Source organism: Schistocerca piceifrons, chromosome 2 (genome assembly GCF_021461385.2).
Source record: "Schistocerca piceifrons isolate TAMUIC-IGC-003096 chromosome 2, iqSchPice1.1, whole genome shotgun sequence".
In the NCBI taxonomy this organism is placed as follows: Eukaryota; Metazoa; Arthropoda; class Insecta; order Orthoptera; family Acrididae; genus Schistocerca; species Schistocerca piceifrons.
The window spans coordinates 655759265-655784885 of record NC_060139.1 but is presented as its reverse complement, the minus strand read 5'-3'; the positions used below and the strand labels follow the sequence as shown (position 1 = coordinate 655784885).

Genomic DNA, 25621 nt, shown 5'->3' with positions numbered 1-25621 from the left:
CATACGTGATTAGAGGACGGAGCACAAGGTTGGATTGTACGAAGGATGGGGAAGGAAATCGGCCATGCCCTTTCAGAGGAACAATCCTGGCGTTTAGCTGGAGCGATTTAGGGAAATCACGGAAAACCTAAATCTGGTTGGTTGGAAACTGGTTTGAACCGTCATCCTCATGAATGAGTCGAGTGTGCTAACCATGGTGGCGCTTAGCTTGGTCTCTGGAATACTGGTGCCCCCCACACTTTAGTGTGGTGTACGGAACTTTATTGGCCACTGACATTTCCATCAGCAGCCCTTTTCTTCTCTCATCCATCCACTGCGGAATCCATGATAACCTATGTGGTAGTGACCATGTCCCGATCTTCCTTTCTCCCTCTCAGCGTCACTCCCGTGGACGCTTCCCATGTGTGATACACAGTAAAATATAGGATTATACTCGTGATATGATGAAGTCACACACATTGTTGAGGTGCATAGAAACGTAGTTGATGGTACTTAACTAGTCCACACAGGGACAACAATGATAAAATACCAATAAGATTGTCACATTGCCTGGCTCAGCATAAGGTGCTGGGTGCTCAAAGCAACTGTATCGTTCTATACAAGAAGAGGGAAATTTCAAGTCATCTGGTGAAAAACTATTTATGTAGTGAAATTTTTTTTTCACACATCAAAACTGGCCTGCAAAGTAGGCCGATAAGGCAGGCTGATAGTACTCCTAACGAATGTGCCTGTTATATAGGGCAGCCTATACATCAGGTGCTGGAAAGAAAATGTGTGTGCTGTCTCTGCTCCTTTTATAGCTAGGCAATTATAATCCCTACAGTGCTCAAGTAAATACGTGACTCATTATGAAGTTGTCCACAGAGAGATTGGCAGTGACGCACAACACGCGAAGCTCTTGATGCCTGCTGTGCCTTGTTGCTTGTCGTACACAGTAAAATACGGGAACGCGCGCACCACTCGGGTAACCGTCGCATCGCACTTTCTTAATTGCAACGTGTCATATTGCTCATAGTGAGAACCGCGCCTAACAGTTGAGGCCTAACTTGTTGACCAAGACTGGCTCTTATCAAGCTGCCATACATTTTTATTCATTTATTTTGTATGTCATGTCCTGTAGCCCATTTATTTTGTATGTCATGTTCCGTAGGACCAAACTGAGGAGCAAGTCTTGATGGTCGTGAAATGAGTCAGTACATGAAATTATAACAGAGTGCTAATAGATCAAACGAAACATATACAAATCCAGTGCAGACAAGTCATAAATTTAAACAAACAGTATCAACAATGTAACAGAGGAATTAGCTCAATTTTTTAATCTTCCCAGGTGTTCCTTGACGGAATATGAGTGAGCCATGAGGGGACTCTACAGTTTAGACATGAAACTGACTTGATTACTGCTAAGATTTTTGAATTCTTGTGGCGTCTTACTGAAAATGGATGCAGCAGAATACTGATTGCCTTTCAGCACAAGAGTAAAGGAGCTGTGTTCGAAATGCAGGCTGGATTTCTGCCCAATATTGAGTGATAGCTGCTAACGCTCGGGAGTAAGCTAGTTAAAAGTTGATTACTTAACTGTCTACAGTAAATCGTTGATTTCTTAGGATGGATAGGATGTTGACTGCTGTGTATGGCCACAGGAGGAGCTGTTTGCGAACAACTGAACGTGCTGATGGCCACAGTTAGCCGTCTTCAGGCTGCTGCCTCGGAGTGTAGCGGCAGTGGAGCGTCTGGTGCGTCGCATGGAACACCCCAGGTGTTACATGCTTCACCCATGGTCCCTGCTGTCGGTACATCTTCACGAGTACCGGGCGCAGTTGGTCCACCCTCTCCCCAAGGGAAGTGACGGGGTCAACGGCATTCGCGTTGCGTGAGGTGGAGGGTCAATGTGGAGGCTGGCCGTGTGGCATTGCCCACTCTGCCTGTGAGTAGACATGTGGCTGCTCCTTCAGCAAGGGCCGAGCAGTTACCGGGTGAGAGGTTTATTAGTGATTGGGAGCTCCAATGTTAGGCGGGTGATGGAGCCCCTTAGAGAAATAGCGGAAAGGTCGGGGAAGAAGGCCAGTGTTAACTCGGTCTGCTTGTCGGGGTGTCTCATCAGAGATGTGGACGCCCTGCGGGTTCGGGGATTAGAATATGCCTGCGGGTACTCCTGCATGTCCCAACAGGCGACTAAAAAGTGTCTTAAGCGTTTCGGCCTATATGTGATGGTCAACTCTTGGGTTTGACTTCCATATTTCCAAATTCTTCCAAAGAGTGAGCCAATTGTAGAAGGGCGCCTTACATGGTGCATTGTGTCCATTGTGCATTGAGACATTTAGCCAGCTTTCTCGTCGTCACATAGCTGTCCCCCTTGTTTTCCAGCTCTTGGGCGAGAATACATTCCTGGGTGCGATTTCAACCATGCACTGTGCAGTGTTGCTTTTTGCGGAGATGACTGGACTTCCTTGCACCCAATATCCAGCATGGTAGCCAGTCGATTGTGTGTGGGGGGGGGGGGGGCGCCATGTACCCTGTTGGTTGTAGCCCCCTGACGACAAAGGGACTGCTCTGCTGATGCCTGCGCCATTAACCCCCCATGTATGCCAAGGAGTAGATGCCTATCGCCCTGGGGCATCGGGACTCCTGACAGTGGCCATCCTGCCAGGTGGCCCTCGCTGAGGCTGGGTGGCACCCATGGGGAGGGCCCTTGGTTGGAGTGGGTGGAATCAGGGCAGATGACCTGCGATGAAGCGTGGTACATCATCTCTTGCTGGTGACCAGCTGCCAGTTGTCTCTAAGTGCTCTCGAGCTCAATTCAATGCTCAGAAATAAGATCCCAAAACGTTCTCTCCCTGGCCACACTGTGGGAGGAGCATAAGGCTCAGGATGGCAATGACACTTATTCGCCCCGGTTTCTAGTTTGTACGAAAGCTGGTATGGAGTCTTTCATGTCAACAAAGCCTCAATTCTTTGTAGAGCATTTAGAGGACAAGTTTGGAGAGGTGGTGGGCTTGTCCAAAATGCACTCTGGATCAGTATTGATAAAAACGGCATCCTCTGCCCAGTCACGAAGGTTACATGCTTGTGACAAGTTGGGGGGATGTTTCAGTTACCATCTCACCCCATAAGAGTTTAAATACGGTCCAGAGTATTATTTTCGATAGGGACCTTCTTTTGCAGTCTGATGACGAGCTGCGCGCCAATTTAGAGTGTCGGGGTGTTCATTTCGTCCAGCACGTTCATTGGGGTCCGAAGGATAATTAAATTGCTGCTGGTGCCTTCATCTTGGCCTTCGAGGGTGATACGTTACCGCATAAACAAGGTGATGGTCTACCGCTGTGATGTCAAGCCCTATATCCTTCCCCTGATGCGGTGCTTTAAGTGCTGGAAGTTCGGCCATGTCTTCCCACTGTACTACCAGCCTCACATGTCAAGATTGCGGACGCCCATCACGTCCCAATACTCCATGTGCCCCGCCTCCCATCTGTGTCAACTGCGGAGAGCATCACTCACCTTGCTCGCCAGACTGCAGGATCTTACAGAACGAGCGGAAAATCATGGAATAAAAGACCCTGGACCAACTGACCTATACTGAGGCTAACTCCATGATGAACAACTCCATCCTGTGCGAATGACTTCCTCATATGCCGCCTCTACGACAACTGTGATAGCCCCATCAGTTCAGCGAATTCCAGTAGGCTCACCGAGCCGTACAACTCCCATGCCCCTGCCCCCTTGCCTGTGTGGGGGGGGGGGGGGGGGGGCACTACCCACCCTGTTGCTCCTGCGCCACTTACCTCGGGAGCAACACCCCCCCCCCCCCCCCCAAACCCATCGGGGTCGTCTGTCCCTGCTTCTAAGCTGGAGGAGCATCCAACTTATTCAGCTCCTCTCGCTCGCAAGGGGCCCTCCCTTTCCAGGTTTCCACAAGTGGGAAGGATGACGCCCGGCAATGGCACATAAGTGCCCACAAGCAGCTGGTCATAGGGCTTCGCGATCCTCGTCCGTCCCACAGACTGAATCAGTGAAGCCCTCCCAGCCAGTGAAACTCAAGGAGCAGCGAGAAAAGTCCAAGAAGACCTCTAAGATGAAGGAACTTCAGGTGGCACCCACTCAGCCGCAACCTACAAGCTCTGCGTCTGAGGGCGAAGTAGAGATTCTGGCGTCTGCCTACTCGCTGGACTCTGACACAATGGATGTCACTCGCACAGGTACTCAATTGGTGGCAGCAGGTGACACAGTGGCGTAATCTGACTCCTCGGTCCCTTCACGCCTTTGTCGGCCATGGACAACGTCGTCCTCCAGTGGAACTGCAGTGGTTTTTTCCACCATCTTGTGGAGTTCCAACAACTTCTCAGCCTTCGCCCTTTCCTCTGCATTGCTCTTCAGGAAACTTGGTATCTGGCGATGTGAACCGCCGCCCTCCATGGCTATCAGGGTTATTATAGGAACCGGGCAGCTTATGAGAGGGTATCCGATGGCGTCTGCATCAATGTCCTTCACTCCCTTTACAGCGAGTCTGTCCCTCTACAAACACCTTTAGAGGCTGTTGCTGTTTGTGTGTGGACGCCTCAGGCTGTTACTGTCTGCAGTCTCTATCTTCCACCGGTTGGTGATGTCCCGCATCATGTTCCGCATCATGTCCTGGCTGTGCTGATAGCCCAGTTGCCGCCACCTTTCCTGTTACTGGGCGACTTCAACGCCAATAACCCTCTGTGGGTGGATCAGTGGCAACAGGCCGAGGCAGCGTCGTTGAGCAACTACTGGCACAGCTCGATCTTTCTCTTTTAAATAATGGTGCCTTCACACGTCAGAATGGCGCATGGCACGTACTCAGCCATCAACCTTTTGATCTGCAGCCCTAGCTTATTACCATCTGTCCAATCGAGTGTGCATGACGACTTGTGCGGTAGTGACCACTTTCCGATCTTTCTGTCACTGCCATAGTGTCACTCTTTTGGGCGCCCCTGCAGATGGGCTATGAATAAGGCTGATTGGGACTTGTTTGCCTCCATTGCCACAACTGAGCCTCTTTCCAATGACGCCATTGATGCGGTGGTTCACTCAGTCATCACTGGTATCGTTACTGCCGCAAAATCTGCCATTCCCTGTTCTTCTGGGTCCCCTCGGTGGAGGACTGTGCCTTGGTGGTCGCCCGAGATCGCGGAGGCGATTAAAGATCGCAAGTGGGCACTCCAGCATCACAAGCGGCATCCCTCATTGGAACACCTCATAGCCTTTAAGTGGCTCTGTGAGCAAGCCTGCTGCTTCATTCACCAACGCAAGCAGGAGTACTGGGAAAGGTATGTCTCCACCATTGGCCTCCATTCCTCTCCATCGCAGGTTTGAGCCAAGATTAGGCGACTCTATGGCTATCAGACCCCTGACAGTGTAGCTGCGCTTTCACTGAATGGAGCAGTCTGTACTGACTTGTTCGCAATTGCAAACCGCTTAGCGAGCATTTTGCTCAGTTCTGCTTCTGCGAATTACCCACTGGCCTTCCGCTCCCTGAAAGAACGGTTGGAACGTCGGAGCCTTTCATTTAACACGCACCACCCTGAATTGTACAACGCTCTGTTCATCACCACCTTGGACAGTTTCCAGCCACTGGCTGGGTCTGTCGGGAACACAAGCCTCTCCATCGTGTTCTGTCTTTCCACCATTCCCCCTCTTCCACCTTCGTGCAGTTCTCTCCTCTTCTCGTCACACATTCCTTCACTCCCTTCACCCATCTATCTCTTGGTCTTCCTCTGGGCCTCTTCCCCTCCAGTTGCAGATCAAACATCCTCTTTGGAATTCTTCCCTCATCCATTCTCTTCATGTGTCCATACCACTGCAGTCTTGAATTTTCTATCCTATCCTGTCCTGTACTGGTTCCTCCTTTAGTCTTTCCCTCACATACACATTTCGCAATCTGTCTCGTCTTGTTACACTCAACCTGCTCCTCTGGAACTTCATTTCACTAGCCTGTATTCTACTTTTGTCGCTTTTGTGCATTACCCATGTCTCACTTCCGTATGCCAATATGGGGACAAAGTAGGTTTGGTATATAATTCCCTTGGATTTCTGTGGCACCTCCTTGCTCCAAATAAGCCCCCTAATGCATTTGTAGAACTGCCCTGCTTTTCTGCACCTTTCATTTATTTCCATTGCGTTTCCCCCTTTACTTTCAATCATGCTTCCCAGGTACTTGAAGTTCTCTACCACTTGTAGTTTTTCCCCTCCACAAGTTATATCCACATTTGGCCTATTCTTCTTCCTTGTTGTGACAATTATTTCAGTTTTCTTTGCAGAGAAATGCATTCCATATTTTGCTGCCGTTGCCTCCCATACATCTAACTGCTCTTGCACCTCCTTCTCGCAATTTCCCCATAACATCAGGTCATCGGCAAAAAGCGCTGCTTTCATTTTATGATCTCCAATTGCATCTGATACTTGCTGTAGGATTTCATCCATAACAATAATAAACAATAAAGGCGAAAGTGCACTTCCCTGTCGCAGCCCATTTTCCAGCTTGAACCATGCAGTACGTTCCCTCCCCACTTTCACACAACTCTCACTTCCCTCATACATTTTTCTGACTTTTCGTGTTATCTCTTCATCTATCCCTTTTGCGTTCAGCACATCCCAGAGCTTGTCCCTACAGATACTATCATACGCCTTCTCAATATCTAAAAAGGCCATGATTAAGTCCTTCCCGTACTCATAGTGCCTTTCCTGCAGTTGCCTTACCGCAAATATGAGGTCCGTTGTTGATCTTCCCGGTCTGAAACCATACTGCTCCTCTTGCAGTCTACTTTCAATACTGCTTCTTATTCTCTTTACCAGGATCTTTTCATAGATTTTTCCACAGTGGCATAGCAGGGTGATTCCTCTGTAGTTCTCACATCTCCTTTTATCCCCTTTCTTGAAGATCGGGACTATAATTCCTTTCTTCCAATCCTCAGGAATTATGTTCTCCTTCCACACCACCCTCAGCACTCTGTATAGCCACTGGGTTCCTACTTCTCCTGCTGCTCTTATCATATCCACTGTTACTTCGTCCCAACCTGGTGCCTTGCCCCCTTTCATCCTCTTTATGACTTCTTCCACTTCATTCCAAGTTAGATCATCAATTTCCCCACTATTATAATCGTCTGCTGCCTTAGGCTCTCCATCGCTGTTAGTTACCCGCTTGGCGGCAGTCAACAGATCTTCAAAGTACTCCTTCCAAATCTTTTTAAGCTCGTGCATTTCCTCCACAACTCTTCCATTATTATCCATGATCCTCAGGCACTCGCTTCTGTCGTTCCTCTTATTTCTTACCATGGTGTAAAGTACTTTTTTGTTCCCTTCACTGTCCTATTCTAACATTCTTGTCCATTCTTCCATCCACTTCTTCTTCTCCGCCCCTACTATGGTCTGTGCCGTTTTCTTGCTTTCCTTATATTTTACCCTAGCTTCCTCTGTTCTGAAGGCTTTGTTCTTTCGAAGTACTGCCTCTTTACATATGTTGTTCCACCATGGGGTTTCCTTACTTCTCCTCTTTGTGCTAGTTCTTCCGCACACAGTCTCAGCTGCCTCAACTAGAGCCCTCTTAAAATCTCCCCATTCTTCTTCCACTGTTCTCTGATCTTTTTTGGCAGCTTCTTCCTGATCAGTGTCTGGTACTGGGTCCTCCGTTCATCCTCTTTCAGCATCCATGTCTTCAACCTTTTCTCCTGTATATCTGTTGCCCTCCTATCTTTTTTCTCTCTCAGGGTGGCTACCAACAGCCGATGGTCACTGTCTAAGGCCTCAGATGGAATGACCTTAACATCTATGAGGCTGCTCATCTGCCTATCCACTAGTACATAGTCTACTACTGAAGTTTGGGACCAGTCTCCACTGTACCAAGTTATTTTGTGGCTACTTCTCTTCTTGTACCAGGAATTTACGATCGCCAGCCCATTCCTCTTGCAGAATTCCAGCAACAATTTTCCTTCTTTATTTCGGTTCCCCCAGCCCTCTGGTCCCATTATCTCCTCGAATCCTTTCCTGTCTGTGCCAACATGTGCATTGAGGTCCCCTATTATAATCTGATTACCTCCATTTAGCTGCTTTTGCATGTCATCTTCAAATTCCTCCTCCTCCTTTTTTGTACACCCCACCTGTGGGGCATATGCTTGGATGATTTGAATGCTTTTTCCTTTCACTCGTACTCTGGCTTTTATCATTCGATCATTGATACCTTCCACCTCCTCCTGCAGACCCTCTCTGACCACTATTGCCACTCCATTTCTTCCCCTCTCATTCCCTATCCAGTACAGTTTACATCCTTTACTTAGTGGTTTTTCACCAACTCCTCTCCACCTAGTCTCAGCAAGTCCCAAGATGTCCAATTTCCTCCTTTCCATCATTTCTACAATTTCTTCTAACTTCCCAGTTAGAGTCCTTATGTTTAAGGTGCCCAGTCGTAAACCATCTCGTAATCCTTTTCCATTGCTTGGTCGGTTTCCTTTAAATCCGTTCCGTGATCCGAGGCATGTTCCCTTTTTAAAAGCAGTTGATTTATCCACTACTGGCTTGCTAGGCCTATCGCAGCTTCACCAGAGCCCCATTAGCCGTCACGTTTCAGGGTTCCCATAGGGCCTTCCTAGGTACCGTAGCGGTCCTGGGGCACACGAAGTCCCCGCTGTATATCGCCCCTATAGGCAGTCCCCTACTTTGTGCCGTTGCCCATCTCCCACGACTTGGACTGTTCAGTGAGTGGGAATTCCAAAGTGTCCTATCCACTTGCCCTGATACGGCTCCCGGGCCAGATCGCATCCAGTCAGATGCTCAAACATCTGTCGGTGGACTGCCAGTGATGCCTCATGGACCTTTTCAACCATATCTGGGTTGAGGGTGAGTTCCTGTCACAGTGGCAGGAAAGCATCGTAATCCCCGTGTTGAAACCTGGTAAGAACCCACTGGAGGTGGACAGCTACCGCCCCATTAGCCTCACCAACATTCTTTGCAAGTTGCTTGAACGCATGGTGAGTCAGAGGTTGAGTTGGCTACTTGAGTGTTGGGGTCTTCTTGTCCCGTCTCAGGGTGGGTTCCATAAGGGCCGCTCTGCCACCGATAATCTGGTGTGCTGGATTGTGCCATCCATAAGGCCTTTGCCTGCCGTCAGCATCTGGTCGCAGTCTTTTTCGACATGTGGAAGGCATACGATACGACATGGCGACATCATATCCTCTCTACGTCATATCCTCTCTACGCTTTATGGTTAGGTTCTTCGTTGTCCACGCCAGATTTTCACACACAATTTTCCGTCACCTCGTTCCTTCCATGTGCAAGTTGCGGCCTCCCACAGTTCCTCCCAAGTTCAGGAGAAGGGGTTACCGCATGGATCTGTCTTAAGTGTCTGCCTCTTTTTAATTGCAATTAATGGGCTCACTGCGGTGGTGGGAACATAGCTCCACTGGCATTGCAGCTTTTGAACGGCAGCTGCAGGGCGCTATCCGAAAGGTGCAGTCTTGGGCTGTAGTGCATGGTTTCCAGTTTTCAGCTGCCAAGACCAGGGTTAAGCATTTCTGAGCCACGGCTTTATCTTGACGGCGAACCTTCTGTAGGGGTGGAGACGCATTGGTTTTTGGGGTTGGTTTTCGATACCCGGCTGACTCGGCTGCCTCATATTCGGCAGCTTGAACGTGCTGGCGGCATCTTAACGCTCTTCGTTGCTTGTCACACCAGCTGGGGTGCCGATCGGTCTACCCTTCTACAGCTGTACCAGGCGTTAATTCAATCCCATCTAGATTATGGGAGCCTGGCTTACGGTTCGGCATCCCCTTCCACATTGCGGTTGTTGGACCCTATCCTTCACAGTGGGATCCGACTCGCCATTGGAGCTTTCCGGACAAGTGCTGTCAACAGCATACTTGTGGAGGCAGGTGTCCCTCCATTGCAGTTCCGGTGCCAACAGTTACTGGCGGCTTACGCTACACACGTTTGTAGTGTGCCCGGGCATCCCAATTATCGTCTCCTGTTCCCTCAGTCAGTCATCCATCTTCCGGAACGGCGGCCCCAGTCAGGGTGTCAGATCGCGGTTCGCGTCAGAGCTCCTCTCTCTGGGCTTGATGTTTTCCATCTTCCACCTCTTTTCCGGCCCCTCTGCATATACCCCCGTGGTGTGTGCCCGCCCGTGCCTTCAGCTTGATTTGGCACAGGGCCTGAAGGGCTCGGTCCCTCCTGAGGCCCTCCGCTGCCACTTTTTCAATCCTCACCACATTTCAAGGCTCTGACGTTGTCTGTACTGACGGTTCGATGGTTGCTGGTCAGTTTTGCGCCACAAGGTACTTCACACCTCGGATGAAGAATGGTGCCCTTCCTTCACTCAACAAACTTCGGGCCATCAAGGCGGTTACCGGTCCTTGGCGCTCTTCCTTGCGTGTCTCTCGCAAGGACCCTGTTGTCCCTTGTTGGCTGCACATTGGCCACACTTGGATAATGTACAGCTATTTATTGCATCGCAGAGGACCCACCTTTGTCACTGTGGGTTTATTGCATCGCAGAGGACCCACCTTTGTCGCTGTGGGTCAGCTTTGACTGTGGTCCACATCTTGTTGAACTGCCAGCCTTTTAACTCTGCTCAGGCAGACGTTTGCACTGCCTCATACGCTTGCTGCACTTTTATCAGTTGATGTTGCGATGGAAGTTTTAGTTTTGAGTTTTATTCGTGCAGGAGGTTTTTATCGCTTGATCTAAGTGTTTGTCCTTTTTTGTGTTGAGTCTGGCCATTGGCCTACGACTTTAGACTGGGGCTTTAGTGCGTTTCTTGGTGGTTGTCATTCCCTTTTTTTTTGTTTTGTTTCTATGGTTGGCCAATCACTGTCACACTCTGTATGAGTTTAATTCCTTTTGTCTGGTCTCTGTCTGTGTCTTTCTTGTCCTGTGTCGTCTCTTGTCATCTCCATTGTTTGTTTTTATTCCTTGTGGGGGTTTCAAGTTCATGGAAAAAGGGACCAATGGCCCTAGTAGTCCGGTCCCTTCAATCCCACAAACCAACCAACCGAGATATGGAGGCCCTGCCTTCGTCGATAGAGCACTGGGTGCACCTAACTGCAAATTGTTGCTCATGTCAGCACCAATGACTCCTGCCGTCTGGGTTCAGAGGTCATCCTCAGTTCATACAGGCGGTTGGCGGAGTTGGTGAAGGCGGAAAGCCTCGCTCGCGGGGTGGAATCTGAGCTATTTGTAGTATCGTTCCCAGAACCGATCGCGGTCCTCTGGTTTGGAGCCAAGTGGAAGGCTCGGGGGGTTACGTCTTGCGACCGGAGCATTCTACACTAGTCCCGTGGAGAGTCTTTATGCTGAAGCTGCCTAATTACCATTGGCCTACCAGCAGGACCATTGCATAAATGACCTTGTGGATAACATCGGAAGTTCACCGAGCCTTTTTGCGGATGATGCTGTAGTATATCGAGAGGTTGTAACAATGGAAAATTGCACTGAAATGCAGGAGGATCTGCAGCAAATGGACGCATGGTGCAGGGAATGGCAATTGAATCTCATTGTAGACAAGTATAATGTGCTGCGAATACATAGAAAGAAAGATCCTTCATTTAGCTACAGTATAGCAGGGCAGCAGCTGGAAGCAGTTAATTCCATGAATTATCTGGGAGTAGGCATTAGGAGTGATTTAAAATGGAATGGCTACAGAAATTAATCGTCGGTAAAGCAGATGCCAGACTGAGATTCATTGGAAGAATCCTAAGGAAATGCAGTCCGAAAACAAAGGAAGTAGGTTACAGTACACTTGTTCGCCCGCTGCTTGTGAATACTCCTCACCAGTGTGGGATCCGTACCAGATAGGGTTGATAGATGAGATAGAGAAGATCCAACGGAGAGCAGCGCGCTTCGTTACAGAATCATTTAGTAATCGCGAAAGCGTTACGGAGATGATAAACCCCAGTGGAAGACTCTGCAAGAGAGACGCTCAGTAGCTCGGTACGGGCTTTTGTTGAAGTTTCGAGAACATACCTTCACCGAGGAGTCGAGCAGTATATTGCTCCCTCCTACGTATATCTAGCGAAGAGACCACGAGGATAAAATCAGATTAGAGCCCACACAGAGGCATGCCGACAATCTTTCTTTCCACGAACAATACGAGACTGGAATAGAAGGGAGAACCGATAGAGGTACTCAAGGTACCCTCCGCCACACGCCGTCAGGTGGCTTGCGGAGTATGGATGTAGATGTAAGCTGATATTGTTAAAAACAAACGACATTAAAGAAAGTATGCATGGAGAGGCCAGTGTCAGAATTCTCAAAATACTGAACAGGAGTCGAAAAGAAGTTTGTGAACTTACCCCACATATTGCCCGAAAACTGCCCATTTCTTAGCCAAAAATACCTTTACTGACTCAGAAATGTTACCCCAAACAAAATACCATACGTCATAAGTAAATAAAAATAAGCAAAGTAGACTACTTTTCATGTTGAGTTGTCATTTCAGACATTTGTCCAACGTTAAAGAAAGCAGAATTTGCTGCAGAACGTGGTCTTTCCAAGACAGCTTACAGTTTATTTGAACAGCTAGGAATTTTAACTTTTGAGTATCACTAATCATATGCCGTTCTGTGTAATCAGAATGTCTGTTTTGTTGAAGTGTGTGTCAAAAAGATAAAAAATGCGTCTTACTGTAATTTAGCATCAGTTTATTTTCTGTAAGCCATGAAATTCAACTGCATTTTTTTGATACTTAGCCAATATTGTACACAGCATCCTTCACTACCAAGCTGGTGTTATCAGCAAACAAATATTTTAGACTAATCTGTAATACTAGAAGGCATATCATTTATATAAATAAGAAAATTTATATAAATAAGAAACAGTAGCACAGATCCCTGGGGACCCTGCCCCCCCCCCCCCCTCCCACTTCCTATTGGGACTTCATGTCATAGCCATTTCAGTACTTAGAAGAATGACCTTCTGTCTGTTCTTAAAGTAAGAGGTGTACCAGTTGTGAGCACTGTCTAAAACTATTTACAATTGGCTTCTGTTGTTATCAGTAACAAGAATGTCAATTTCTCTGCAAGCAATATATATGAGATTATGCGCAATTAAGGTAAGGGTTACTCTAAAAATAGATCTGTGTTGGAGTTAATTCTTAAGTTCCGATAAGTGTGAAATTCATGTTCCATTTTCACTTTGATTTCTCGGGTACTGACGACCCGTTTCGGTAGTGTGTTTCTAATGGCCATAAACTAGTTTTTTCAGCAGAATTTAAAAGCAAACTCTCAAGCTTTGCTGCAGTCTGAAAGTTATATCGATGGAAAGAGGATGATTCGGTGATGTAAGATAACACAAAACCTGGACTGACAGCCAGTGTATAGCATTTTAATGATTTGCGAGGTCTATCTCACAGCTACTAACAGAGTGCGTGTTTACGTACACCGTTCGTCTAAAAAGTTGCGTGACTGATTTTGTTCCTGGCGTACACGCGACGTCAGGGTAGTAACTGTAGTGGCAGTTTGAACTAACGACTGTAAACCACAGATATGCGTTAGTCACTTCTTAGTAGGCTGTGTTAATGTGGTGGACTTGCTACTCTAGTGTCAGAGTTTTCACAAATTACAATGAAGCAACATCTCTAAAGTGTTAAGACATTCTCCAGAATGTTTTAAAGAAGAGAAAAACTAATGCGACGTCCGTGACTTGACTGGAATGCAAAGCACGGACGATTCTTTTCTGGCGAAAATCACCACGAATGGTGAGACTTCGCCTTATCAATACGTACCTACCACAAAACGACAGTGCACAAATTGACCTGGAGAGTCAACACTTTAACAACGTAACGGACATTCAAGCCAGTGTGAAGTGAGATGCACATTCCAAAGAACTACTTTCTGACTGTTTCGCATGGTTGTAAGAGCGTTCTGTTTTATACTCAAGAGGGAACAGGTGATGCAGAACACCTGAAGCGTTAAAACCACCATCTTAACGTTTCTTGATATTTTTTTAATATTAATCCAGACTCGGAACGTCTTCGACTGACGGTTACAAATGACGAAGTCTTAAATAGTCATCAGTTGTGAAGCTTCTGGAGGTTGTGTGAAAGTCTAGGTGGTCGTATTGTAGTTTTGTAAAGGTGACTGGGGTCTCTGTGAAAGAAAAGCTATTTCTGGTAATTCATCCTTCACAATAGGTCATTCCGTCGAAAAACTAATTATGTATCAGTTGTGCTCCATATTGAGAAACTGTATGTAAATTATTGTTCCTGACTGGAAAAACATTAATCAGATGCGAAGTTTTAATTGGTAATAATGCTCCTCAGATCAGGACAAGTTAAATATTGCATGGGGCTATGGCACTGTTGAACTGCAGAGCCTCTATTCAGCCATATGCAGTCACATTATCGTAACTTGCTGCTTTACTTATGCATAATACACAATGAGAGGCCAAAGAAACTGGTACACCTTCCTAATATCGTGTAGGGGCACCGCGAGCACGCAGAAGTGCCGCAACACGACGTGGCACGGACTCCACTAATGCCTGAAGTAGTGCTGGAGGGAACTGATACCATGAATCCTGCAGGGCTGCCCATAAATCCGTAAGAGTTCGACGGGGGTGGAGATATCTTCTGAACAGCACCTTGCAAGGCATCCCAGGTATGCTCAGTAATGTTCATGTCTGGGGAGTTCAGTGACCAGTGAAGTGTTTAAACTCAGAAGAGTGTTCCTGGAGCCACTCTGTAGCACTTCTGGAGGTGTGAGGTGCCGCATTGTCCTACTGGAATTGCCCAAGTCCGTCGGAATGCACGAAGGACATAAATTGGATGCAGGTAAGCAGACAGGATGCTTACATATGTTACCCGTCAGTCGTACATATACGTATCGGGAGTCCCATATAACTGCCGGCCGGTGTGGCCATGCGGTTCTAGGCGCTTCAGTCTGGAACCACGTGACTGCTACGGTCGCAGGTTCGAATCCTGCCTCAGGCATGGCTGTGTTTGATGTCCGTAGGTTAGTTAGGTTTAAGTAGTTCTAAGTTCTAGGGGACTGATGACCACAGATGTTAAGTCCCATAGTGCTCAGAGCCATTTGAACCATTTTTAGTCCCATATAACTCAAATTGCACGCGTCCCACACCATTAGAGCCCCCACCAGCTTGAACAGTCACGTGCTGACAAGCAGGGTCCATGGATTCATTAGCATGCTGACAAGCAGGGTCCATGGATTCATTAGCATGCTGACAAGCAGGGTCCATGGATTCATTAGCATGCTGACAAGCAGGGTCCATGGATTCATTAGCATGCTGACAAGCAGGGTCCATGGATTCATTAGCATGCTGACAAGCAGGGTCCATGGATTCATTAGCATGCTGACAAGCAGGGTCCATGGATTCATTAGCATGCTGACAAGCAGGGTCCATGGATTCATTAGCATGCTGACAAGCAGGGTCCATGGATTCATTAGCATGCTGACAAGCAGGGTCCATGGATTCATTAGCATGCTGACAAGCAGGGTCCATGGATTCATTAGCATGCTGACAAGCAGGGTCCATGGATTCATTAGCATGCTGACAAGCAGGGTCCATGGATTCATTAGCATGCTGACAAGCAGGGTCCATGGATTCATTAGCATGCTGACAAGCAGGGTCCATGGATTCATTAGCATGCTGACAAGCAGGGTCCATGGATTCATTAGCATGCTGACAAGCAGGGTCCATGGATTCATTAGCATGCTGACAAGCAGGGTCCATGGATTCATTAGCATGCTGACAAGCAGGGTCCATGGATTCATTAGCATGCTGACAAGCAGGGTCCATGGATTCATTAGCATGCTGACAAGCAGGGTCCATGGATTCATTAGCATGCTGACAAGCAGGGTCCATGGATTCATTAGGTTGTCTCCACACCCATATACGTCTATCTGCTCGGTGAAATTTGAAACGAGGTTCATCCGACGAGGCAACATGTTTCCAGTTATCAACGGTCCAATATTGGTATTGACAGTCCCAGACTAGGTGTAAAGCTTCGTGTCATGCAGTCATAAATAAGAGTGGGCCTTCGGCTCCGAAAGCCCATACCGATGATGTCGTTGAATGGTTCGCATGATGATGAGACCTGTTGATGGGCCAGCATTGAAATCTGCAGCAATTTGCGGGAGGGGTTCACTTTCGTCATGTTGAAAGATTCTCTCCAGTCATTGTTCATCCCGTTCTTGCAGGATCTTTTGCCGGTCGCAGCGATGTCAGAGATTTGATGTTTTAGTGGATTCCTGATATTCATGGCACACTGGTCAAATGGTCGTACGGGAAAATCCCCACTTCATCGCTACTTCGGAGATGCCGTGTCCCTGCTTCGGAGATGCCGTGTCCCTGCTTCGGAGATGCCGTGTCCCTGCTTCGGAGATGCCGTGTCCCTGCTTCGGAGATGCCGTGTCCCTGCTTCGGAGATGCCGTGTCCCTGCTTCGGAGATGCCGTGTCCCTGCTTCGGAGATGCCGTGTCCCTGCTTCGGAGATGCCGTGTCCCTGCTTCGGAGATGCCGTGTCCCTGCTTCGGAGATGCCGTGTCCCTGCTTCGGAGATGCCGTGTCCCTGCTTCGGAGATGCCGTGTCCCTGCTTCGGAGATGCCGTGTCCCTGCTTCGGAGATGCCGTGTCCCTGCTTCGGAGATGCCGTGTCCCTGCTTCGGAGATGCCGTGTCCCTGCTTCGGAGATGCCGTGTCCCTGCTTCGGAGATGCCGACTATAACACCACGTTCAGACTCACTTAAATTTTGATGACCTGCCATTGTAGCAGCAGTAACACACTTAACAACTGCGGCACACACGTGTTTTACGTAGGCGGTGCCGACCGCAGCGCCGTATTCTGCCCGTTTCCATGTATCTGTATTTGAAAATGCATGCCTATACCAGTTCTTTGGCGTTTCAGTGTATAAAGGGAACATTTAATAAAACTTCATTTCACTAATTTAAGCACAAACAGATGATTTACACTTTGGCTTTTGAAATATTTCATCAATATAAACAACTATTAGTTAGGACACTGGACTACCAGCCAAAGTTGCCTTTTGGTTAGCTCCATTCAGATAGTAAAACAATAATCGTTTAGACGAGGAGACAGTTAAATGCTACTCCGTCGTTTGTTCCCCATTCGCATTAGATCCCTCGGAGGAGGCTACACGGTAACGAGTGACATCTGGGTTCTAACGCAAGTCGCCCTGAGACCGTTCTGCTTTTCAGCGTTAATGTGTTTTTCAAGCCGTTACCCTCATTCATGTAGCAACTGATGTTCCTGGTAAGTATTTCCACCTCAGTTAGGTCTTCTACATATGCACGAAGAGTACAAAATGCGCAACCACACTGAAGTGATAAATTTGTCATACACACACACACACACACACACACACACACTGAAATTCTCGAGGAAAATCAATTTGAAAAGGAAAGGAAGGAAACAGCAAGAATAATTAGAATGAAAAGAGACTTTGAAAAAAAAAAGAAACTTGCAGAAATTGAGAACTTTTCAAAAAATAACTCCTGTGATTTATCGGACGTTTAAGGACAGGTAATAACGGAAGGATCCCAAACTCTGTGTGAGTCATTAGTAAAAATGGCGTCGTTGGATTGACCAACATTGAAAATTGCGACATACTTTGATTAGCTTCTTAATTATTCAGGAACAAGACATAGCTGGAATTCACTCTCATAAATATCTGGACGACTTTCTAAGGGGTGAATATGTTGTCTTAAAAAGGGCACGACATGTTCTGAACAAATATTTAATCTGAAGTCATTTGCCACAGTTTATCGATTTCAAAAGATATTGTAGTAATGAACGTTAATTTTAAAAAGTCATTTGATTCTTTGACTAATTATATAAATTAATCTGTGAATATGGTTTAAAGTCTAAATTAGCAAATCTAATGTGTGCAACTCTTGGACACAGTGTCTAAAGTAAAATTTATGGGAGAAACATGTCAGCTCTTTGAGATACACGCGTACAGCAAGATGATGGCCTATCGATTCTTTTAAATTGTTTTAGAAAAAAATAGAATTAGGAATGAAAAACTGAGTGATTGAGATTTCACCAATACGATTGTGAAGAGGACACAAATATTATAATAAACTTCACATTTTTGTAGGTTACTGCGCCATACTGCCTGAAAATGTGACATCTGCTGTAACACACATTCATATTTTGGAACAAATAGCCATTAGAGTTAGCTTAAGAATTCCTGCTGGAACCAGATTTTCTCAGAAACATTAACCCTTTGAGTGCCAACAATAGAAAAATATAATTTTAAAAAATTTCACATAATCGTGATCGTGGTAAGCAACGAATACAAGAAGAAATTGGTAAAAAGTAAACAGTCGTTTTATTCTGCTGCTTTCACTTTGGAATCACTGGCACACAGTTTTCAACCAACAATCATTTCGACTTACTGAAGGCAAATTCACATTTTCCCACACTCGAAACTTCAATGACCTCATAATGCCTAAAACGAATTATATTTCTAACTAACAAGGAAAAATGGGCCTGAAATTTAATAAATTTTGTATCTCAACTACATAACGGCCCAATGGTTTCATTTCGATAATACTTGGAAAAAAATAGTAAAATTCAACTTCGTTACAATAGCTATGATATACTTATTTTAAATGTTGATCAACATACATTTCTAAAAGTTTCGTACATTGTACGTTTCCTTATTTCTGCCCAGTACGAGATGGAGATCTTGGTTTTGACTAGTCTTCTCAAGGTGCATATAACTTTTCCACATTTAGGGTTAGCCTCTTGGCATTGAACCATGAATGCAAGGACTTAGAATTCAACAACTGTAGTGGACAGATTCCTTAATGTCACTGTTACACTAGTGTCATCTGTAAATATGATCTTGACTGCAGTGTCTGGGCCGTGTATAAATAAGGAACAGAAGGGGCCTAACCCACTACCCTGTGGTATACCTATTTCGACTTTCCTTGCTCCAGGACCTGTAATCATATTTTGCAAATATGATACCGCCTGTTTTCTATTCCTTTTATTTCCATGCATCCAACTTACCGAAAAGGATTTCATGACTGAACGTGTCGAAAGCTTTAGAGACACCTAAATTAACTTCTACAAATCATTCTTGTTATCCAAACTACTGTTTCGTCAGTGTAATCGTTTCAGGGCTTCAGTACTTCTACCTGTTCAAAAGCAATGCTGATTAATATTCAGTAGGCAGCGGCCGTCGAAGTATTTATAGATTCGTTGTTTTAGTAATTTCTCAGTTTAGAGAATGCCAAGAGGAGTGAAATGGGTCGTTAATCTTAAATTTTATGCTCATTTCTACGTTTGAAGAGAGGTACCTCTTTAGATATTTTTAATCTTTCGGAGAACGCACCCATAGTGAACGATAAATTAACAAAGTGAGCCAAGAGTTTTGCAATATGTGAAGCTGTGTAAATTTAAAGTGACACTGAAAAATCTATACCAGCTGACATTTTGCGTTTGAGGCATTTAATCACATTTTAACACCTTAATGCTCGTTTGTTGGAACTAACCTCACGCTGAATGCCAGTGTGCGAAACCTAAGTTTATCCCGATTTGTGAAATTTAAACTAAGTGTGATTTTTCACAGTAATTTATGAAATTTCAGGTCTTTCCTTCCAGTATTGGTATCATCTGCACTTGTAAGAGTGATTTCCTGTTCATGTATAGCCCTCGTTTCACTCTTACGGTATTCCACACAAATTTTGATTTCCCCGACATTCTTATGTTATTTCTGAGAACCTTTGCAATTATCTGCACATGCATATAGCGGCAGAATATATTAGGGAGAAATTTACAGTGTTGGTGACTTTCCAATGCCGGCACAATTGATTTGCTATCTTTAATCTTTTCAGCCGAGCTAGTACTGTCATTTTTTCTTTCCAAGATATTCGACCTCTTCCTTATAGTAGTTGTCTTCGTATTGTTTCGTATTCGTTGTTTGCCCAGACGAAGACAACTAGGGAAGTTGTCGAAACGTCGTGAAAAGCAAATGACATTGACTTGGAAATTTAGTTGTGCTATTGCCACAGGGGCACAGTGAAGGTTAGCTCCGAAGCTATGCAGTCACGTACGGTGCTGCCTGGGCATTTGATGAGTCACCGAGTCTTGTAAATTTTTGCTGTCGCGTCTTACCTGTTCCTGTTTAGACACACTCATAGGGGCCCCTTTTGCTTATCTGTCGATGTCCAATATTCGCTGACTGCAGAAACGTGCGTAAAGCTGCTCAAACAATTTCTTCGAAACGTGCAGAAAACATCATTCTCGAAGTGCTTTTCACAACACTCACTTCTTGATCTTGTTTCCAATTGCTGTCGACCACTAAGTCTACATAAAGAACTGAACGATACCGTTTCAGAAAATGTGATCAAAAACTTTATTCGAAAGAATGGGACGGAGAGGAGATGGGAGGTGGTACTAATGCAGATTGTGTCGTCGCGTGTTAAGATTCTAATGAGCGTGGCGCATTAAATAGGTCTGAAAAATGGCATCTTAACGAAACGCTAAGATGTTTCGATTTGTACTTCGCTGAATCGATTAATATTTTAAGAAACTGCATGGCGCTACCCATAATTTTGACGCAATTAAAATTCCCTTGCTGCCAGTTTTACTACCTATTAGATACCAGATGTAACAGTGTTGTCGATACATGCCTGTTGAATTTTGAAGCTGCAAAATTTCATGGTTTGTTCCACAATTTAGGACGACGACTATCATAGAGTATTGTGCCTAACATTCTACCGTACGTACTGTACCGTTATTGGAATGGAAAAATGGAGCGTTTTTGTATTTTGAGCTGCCATTAGTTACCTTGTAATACAAAGTTTGGTAGACGGGTTCCTAGTGTTAAAACCGTATATTCCCATTATTACGAAATTTCACTAGAACGTTTTAGCGCGTTAAAAATCACATAAACCAAATACGACTAGTAAATAAAGCAAAGAGAATCCAAAATTAACTAGTGAAACAATATGTTATTTACAGGTAAGTACAGCACAATTAAATAATAGTTATGTTTTCAGTGTACGTCATAGGTGTCAGTAATAACACTTGTTCAGATTATTTTAGTAGTAATAGTTGTAGTAGTAGTAGTAGTAAAATATGTAAATAATCCGTGCCTTGGTACGTATGACCCACTAGAATATATTTGAATACCTTCGTTTAAGCTTGAGAGCTGCTACTGTTGGATTTGTGCAGATGATGATTTTCACTTGACTTTCGAATTTTTGCGTAAGTGATCACTGTCGTATAAAAATAAAGAATTGCTTACGTCTTTCACACTCTACAGCTCACCTTTCCTTTATACGAAAAAGGAAAGAATAAATGTACAACTACAGAAAATTAAAAAAACATCTAGGTGATATTGATTCATATACCAAAGATGATACGTAAATTAGGTTCCAGAACCTGGAGCTCGTTAGCCTGATAAGTGGATAGAACAAAGAGTAGGGTTTAATGAGCCGTCTGGTCCTTAGATAGAGGTAATTAGATGTTCAGATGGGCAAGGACAAGGATGAAAATTAGTCTCCTTTCTGAAAGAACGATCATGGTGTTTTAGTTTGGTTAGACCTAAATCAGGGTGGCCAGAAAAGGTGTTCTCCCTACTCCCAAATGTGAGTCCATTGTGCAAAAAACTGCACCATATTGGATGCAAAAGTGAGATGAGGAAGCCAGAGGAAACACTGATATCAAGGATTGGACAAAGTTATTAATGCAGAAACGAGACCCAGGGATGGCATAGCATGCAGAACTAGATGGAAATTGAAAGTATGTAACGACAGCAACGAACAAAATTAGAAATCTACGAAGTTAATGAGGTAGTGGTGGGGAAAAAGTCGAAGGTAAGAGCAGAAATTGAAGAGCAAAATGTAAATAAGGCGGTGGAGGGCAGAAATCTGGCGAAAAATTGTTGCAGAGCCAATTAATGCCCAGACTGAAAAAAATTAACGTAAGAGCTGTTCCTGGTAATGGGATATATGTTTTGTGTATCTGTGTACACTTCTTTGCATTTATTTTCTAGAGTGCGACATATACATCACTTTAAGAGAGTAACGTTAATATATTTTTAACCTTGAATGATGTAAATTGCTTTCCTTTATGAGTATTAATTTAATTTAACAACTTTAGGGATTTTTCCATAGCTACCGTTTATTGAAATTTTTTACATATCTGCTAATAAAATTATTTTTACTGTGTAACTAAACTATAATTATTCTGCTGCAGAATTTCTTCCAAAAGTCTCAGATGAAAATATTTGCAAACAATTCTTTTATGGAAGGAAGTTAAGTTTTATTTTATTGAGTGAAAACAAAATTACTATCTGTGAACTGTTTACATTGAGTGCAATTCTAAATTTGTTCGCAGATGAATATGGGCAGAGAGATTGGAATAATAAGGTAGTTCTGACTTCATTTCAGCCAAGGTAAGCTAAATTTGCAGTGAAGGAATTTTATCTTCCTTAATAGTTTAGTTACACATCAGGAAATACATTTGACACTTACCAATTCACAATTTATCATCTCTCATCAGTTGTTAAAATTTAGAAATTTAATATTGAATAAGTGGTGTTTAAACTGTTAATGTTCATATTATTATTATTATTATTATTATTATTATTATTATTATTATTTATTATTATTATAGCCTAGCTTGCTAGAGTATTCTGTTCTCCTTTCATAAAAATTGCTACCAAAAACTGTATTTCATGAATGTTTGGGCAATACTAAAATAACAAAAGAGAGGAAGCTAACAAAAGCATCACATTAAGATTGTTAATGTTTCCAGTCTCATGATTTAAAAGATAAACTGCTCTAGTTTATCTTGTTGCCCTAAGGAATCCTGTTGATGTGCATTTGTATAGTACACACAGGGAAAGAAGAGTCCTGACATTTAAAGTGGGTTCTATGCAGCTGCTTCACTTGTTTTCCATGACTAATCACATAATGCGGTGGTTTCTCTTTTATGACAATGCCTTGGTGTTCATGCAGCTCTGAAGAGTACTGTAGTTTCAAGTCATGTAGCTTTGATACTGCCAGAGACCATTTGCACTTAGCTGGTAACTGCACTGCCAGCTGTTATGGCTCTTTTGCTGAATGAACTGTAGTGTGCTTTAGGTACGTGAAAAATAAAAATTCAACAATATTAGGAAAAAGGTAGATTGCTACAAACCATGAAGATGACCTTTTAAAGTTGGACAGGCACAATGAAGACTGTTACACATTATAGCTTTTGATCAAAGGCTTCAACAAAGGAAATGCACACACATTCACACAAGCAAGCACACTTCACCCACATATGACCTCTACCACCAAATGGAGCCAGGAGGGTTACAGTAACTGGCTATTTTTTAGATAAGTTGCTCAAGAGAGAGAATGTGAATGGTGCAAATGTGCTACATGTCTTTGTTCTACCACCAAGGGAGCCAGCTAACAATGGCTGGATGTACATAGGTGTAGTGGCCTTGAAGTCACCACAAGCTGCCACATAGTCCCTAATAAAAACTGTAATCTAGGTGGTGTGGAATTCTTTTATTCCATTGTAGTCACAAAAATTCTCAGAATATTGATTTTGGCAAGTAATGATCGCCTGAGATGTGTTTAAAAAATGACAATTATTTATCAGAATGTGCTTTGAGCAGATCTGAAGATGGTTGCTATTGACAGATATCCATAATCTTAAGGACAACTTTTATGTTCATAGACTGCAATAAAGGGAAAAAAATAAAGTTGCCAGTTCGGTGTCTGGTCAAATCCACTAGGTAAACGTCTATCCCACTGTAAAGTCCATATGTTAGACAATCACAGTTAGATATGTAATGGAATATTGTATGTTACAATGAGTTCGTAGTTCAGCTCAAGTAAGGAAGATGAAAACCTTCAAAAATAATTTTAACTTACCTAGTGTACTATGCTAGAGAGGGGGGGAGACAAAGTTGCATACTGTGGATGGTATCCCATCCAGCTGTCACAGCTCAGTTGGATTTAGCGTATGCAGATAAATTGAGTCTGACTGTTTTGTTTGCAGTCCCGGTACACACTGAAACCCCTGCACCACAATAGTGTAGCACACCACAAGAGTATATCAGGTCTGCAGACATGTACTTCCAAATATAAATATGTAAAGTACTAACACAAAAATTGCTCCAGTACTGTGTGGAGTACTAACATTCAACAAGAGAAGGGAACAAGAGTTGGGATTGCTTGGGGGAAGAGATCAGTGAGGTTATCAGTCTCATTGGATTAGGGAAGGAAGTCGGCCATGCCCTTTCAAAGGAACCATCCCGGCATTTGCCTGGAGCGATTTAGGGAAATCACAAAAAACGTAAATCAGGATGGCCGGACGCCAGTATGTGCTAACCACTGCACCACCTCATTCGGTAAAGGGAACAAGAAAACACTATTTGTCATTGCATTTTGTTTCCAAGGTCACTAAAAGACTTCACTGGATACAAATTTCTTAAAACATGTTTTGTTACGAAGAGAGATAATGGGCCATTCTTAAGTGTCCCCATTGTACACCAATGAAAGTTCAAAAGGGATCCTGGGAATCTGCGGTCTATGCAGAGTCAAAATGGAAAACATTTAGTTGAAACTACTATCTCAGTAGCCTACTGCCATCCTTAAAAATGACAGGCTAGGAAGTTTCCCTTGAAATAGAACTGACCAACACCTTTAATTTTAGCAAGAATGTTGTAATGTGCAAGCTTTTATGCATCAGAACTAGATAAGGAGTAGGATGCAAGAGTCACACATGCAACATTAAGATCTATGTATAAACGAAGAATTGTAGAATACAGTGGCTTTCATTCTTTGCTTTGGTTTTTAAATATTACCTGAAAACTAGTACAGCTCTATACCCCAAACTTCTACAATTGCTGTAATTGTCAAAACTTTGAACATCCAAATTTTACGTGTATGCCCACAGCAACATACAAAAACTGTACTTCAGCTGCACATTAGACACACAGATCTTTTGCCTGCCTTCCATTTTGCACAAATTGCCTTCATTCACCTAGTGTCGAGCAATGTCTGTGTCATTTGCTGAGAAGAAAATTCAGTTAGAGCCGAAGGTCACCAAATGAATGTTGTCTTAATACAAGGATGACATTGAAAAAACTAGTAGTCGAACACAATATTTTTGCACCTGGGAGTGAGAGTGCTTTAGTAGACTTAACATGGGTTTTTATTGCAATATTTCACAAAAATACTCCAAAACACTTTATAGTATATGCACAACTGTGTTAAAATTGTGTGATGTGTTTTCCTTAATTACCACTGTACTTGTTTACTGCAACATCTCTGCATGTTCCTGATAATGACCACATGAGGCCAAGTGTACAAGTATTGTACTTTGTTAATATATCCCCCAATGATTTGCCCTCACCATCAAGAAAACTTAAAGTACATAGTGCTACATCTACCATGTGATACACACACACACCTGCAAAACAATACCTAAAATTTCCTGAGATGAGATCACCATTTGTGAAACAGAAGGAAACAAATAAGAGAATGTAGTGTAGAGTCCTTTATTTTTCCAAAAACATCACACTCGGGAAACAATGTAAAGTACAAAATAAATCTCCAGTCCTGAAATGGTTCTAGTGAAATGCGGCATGCAGCCAGGGAGACAGAAGACACTTTCCACGAGTAT

At 44.1% G+C, this 25621-nt stretch overlaps 1 protein-coding gene across 5 annotated transcripts in view; it reads left to right on the top strand.

The window, feature by feature from the left end:
* The window catches only part of LOC124774256 (UDP-sugar transporter UST74c), a 134600-nt gene that overhangs the window by 72920 nt on the left and 36059 nt on the right, over window positions 1-25621 (top strand). For 3 of the 5 annotated variants that reach the window (XM_047249467.1, XM_047249468.1, XM_047249466.1), the window contains exon 2: window positions 22334-22391. The exons of 1 other annotated variant lie outside the window; for it this stretch is intronic. The gene's annotated coding sequence lies outside the window, so the exon portion shown is untranslated. The remainder of the gene's footprint in view (window positions 1-22333; window positions 22392-25621) is intronic. One more of the 5 variants, XM_047249469.1, reaches the window with a different exon arrangement.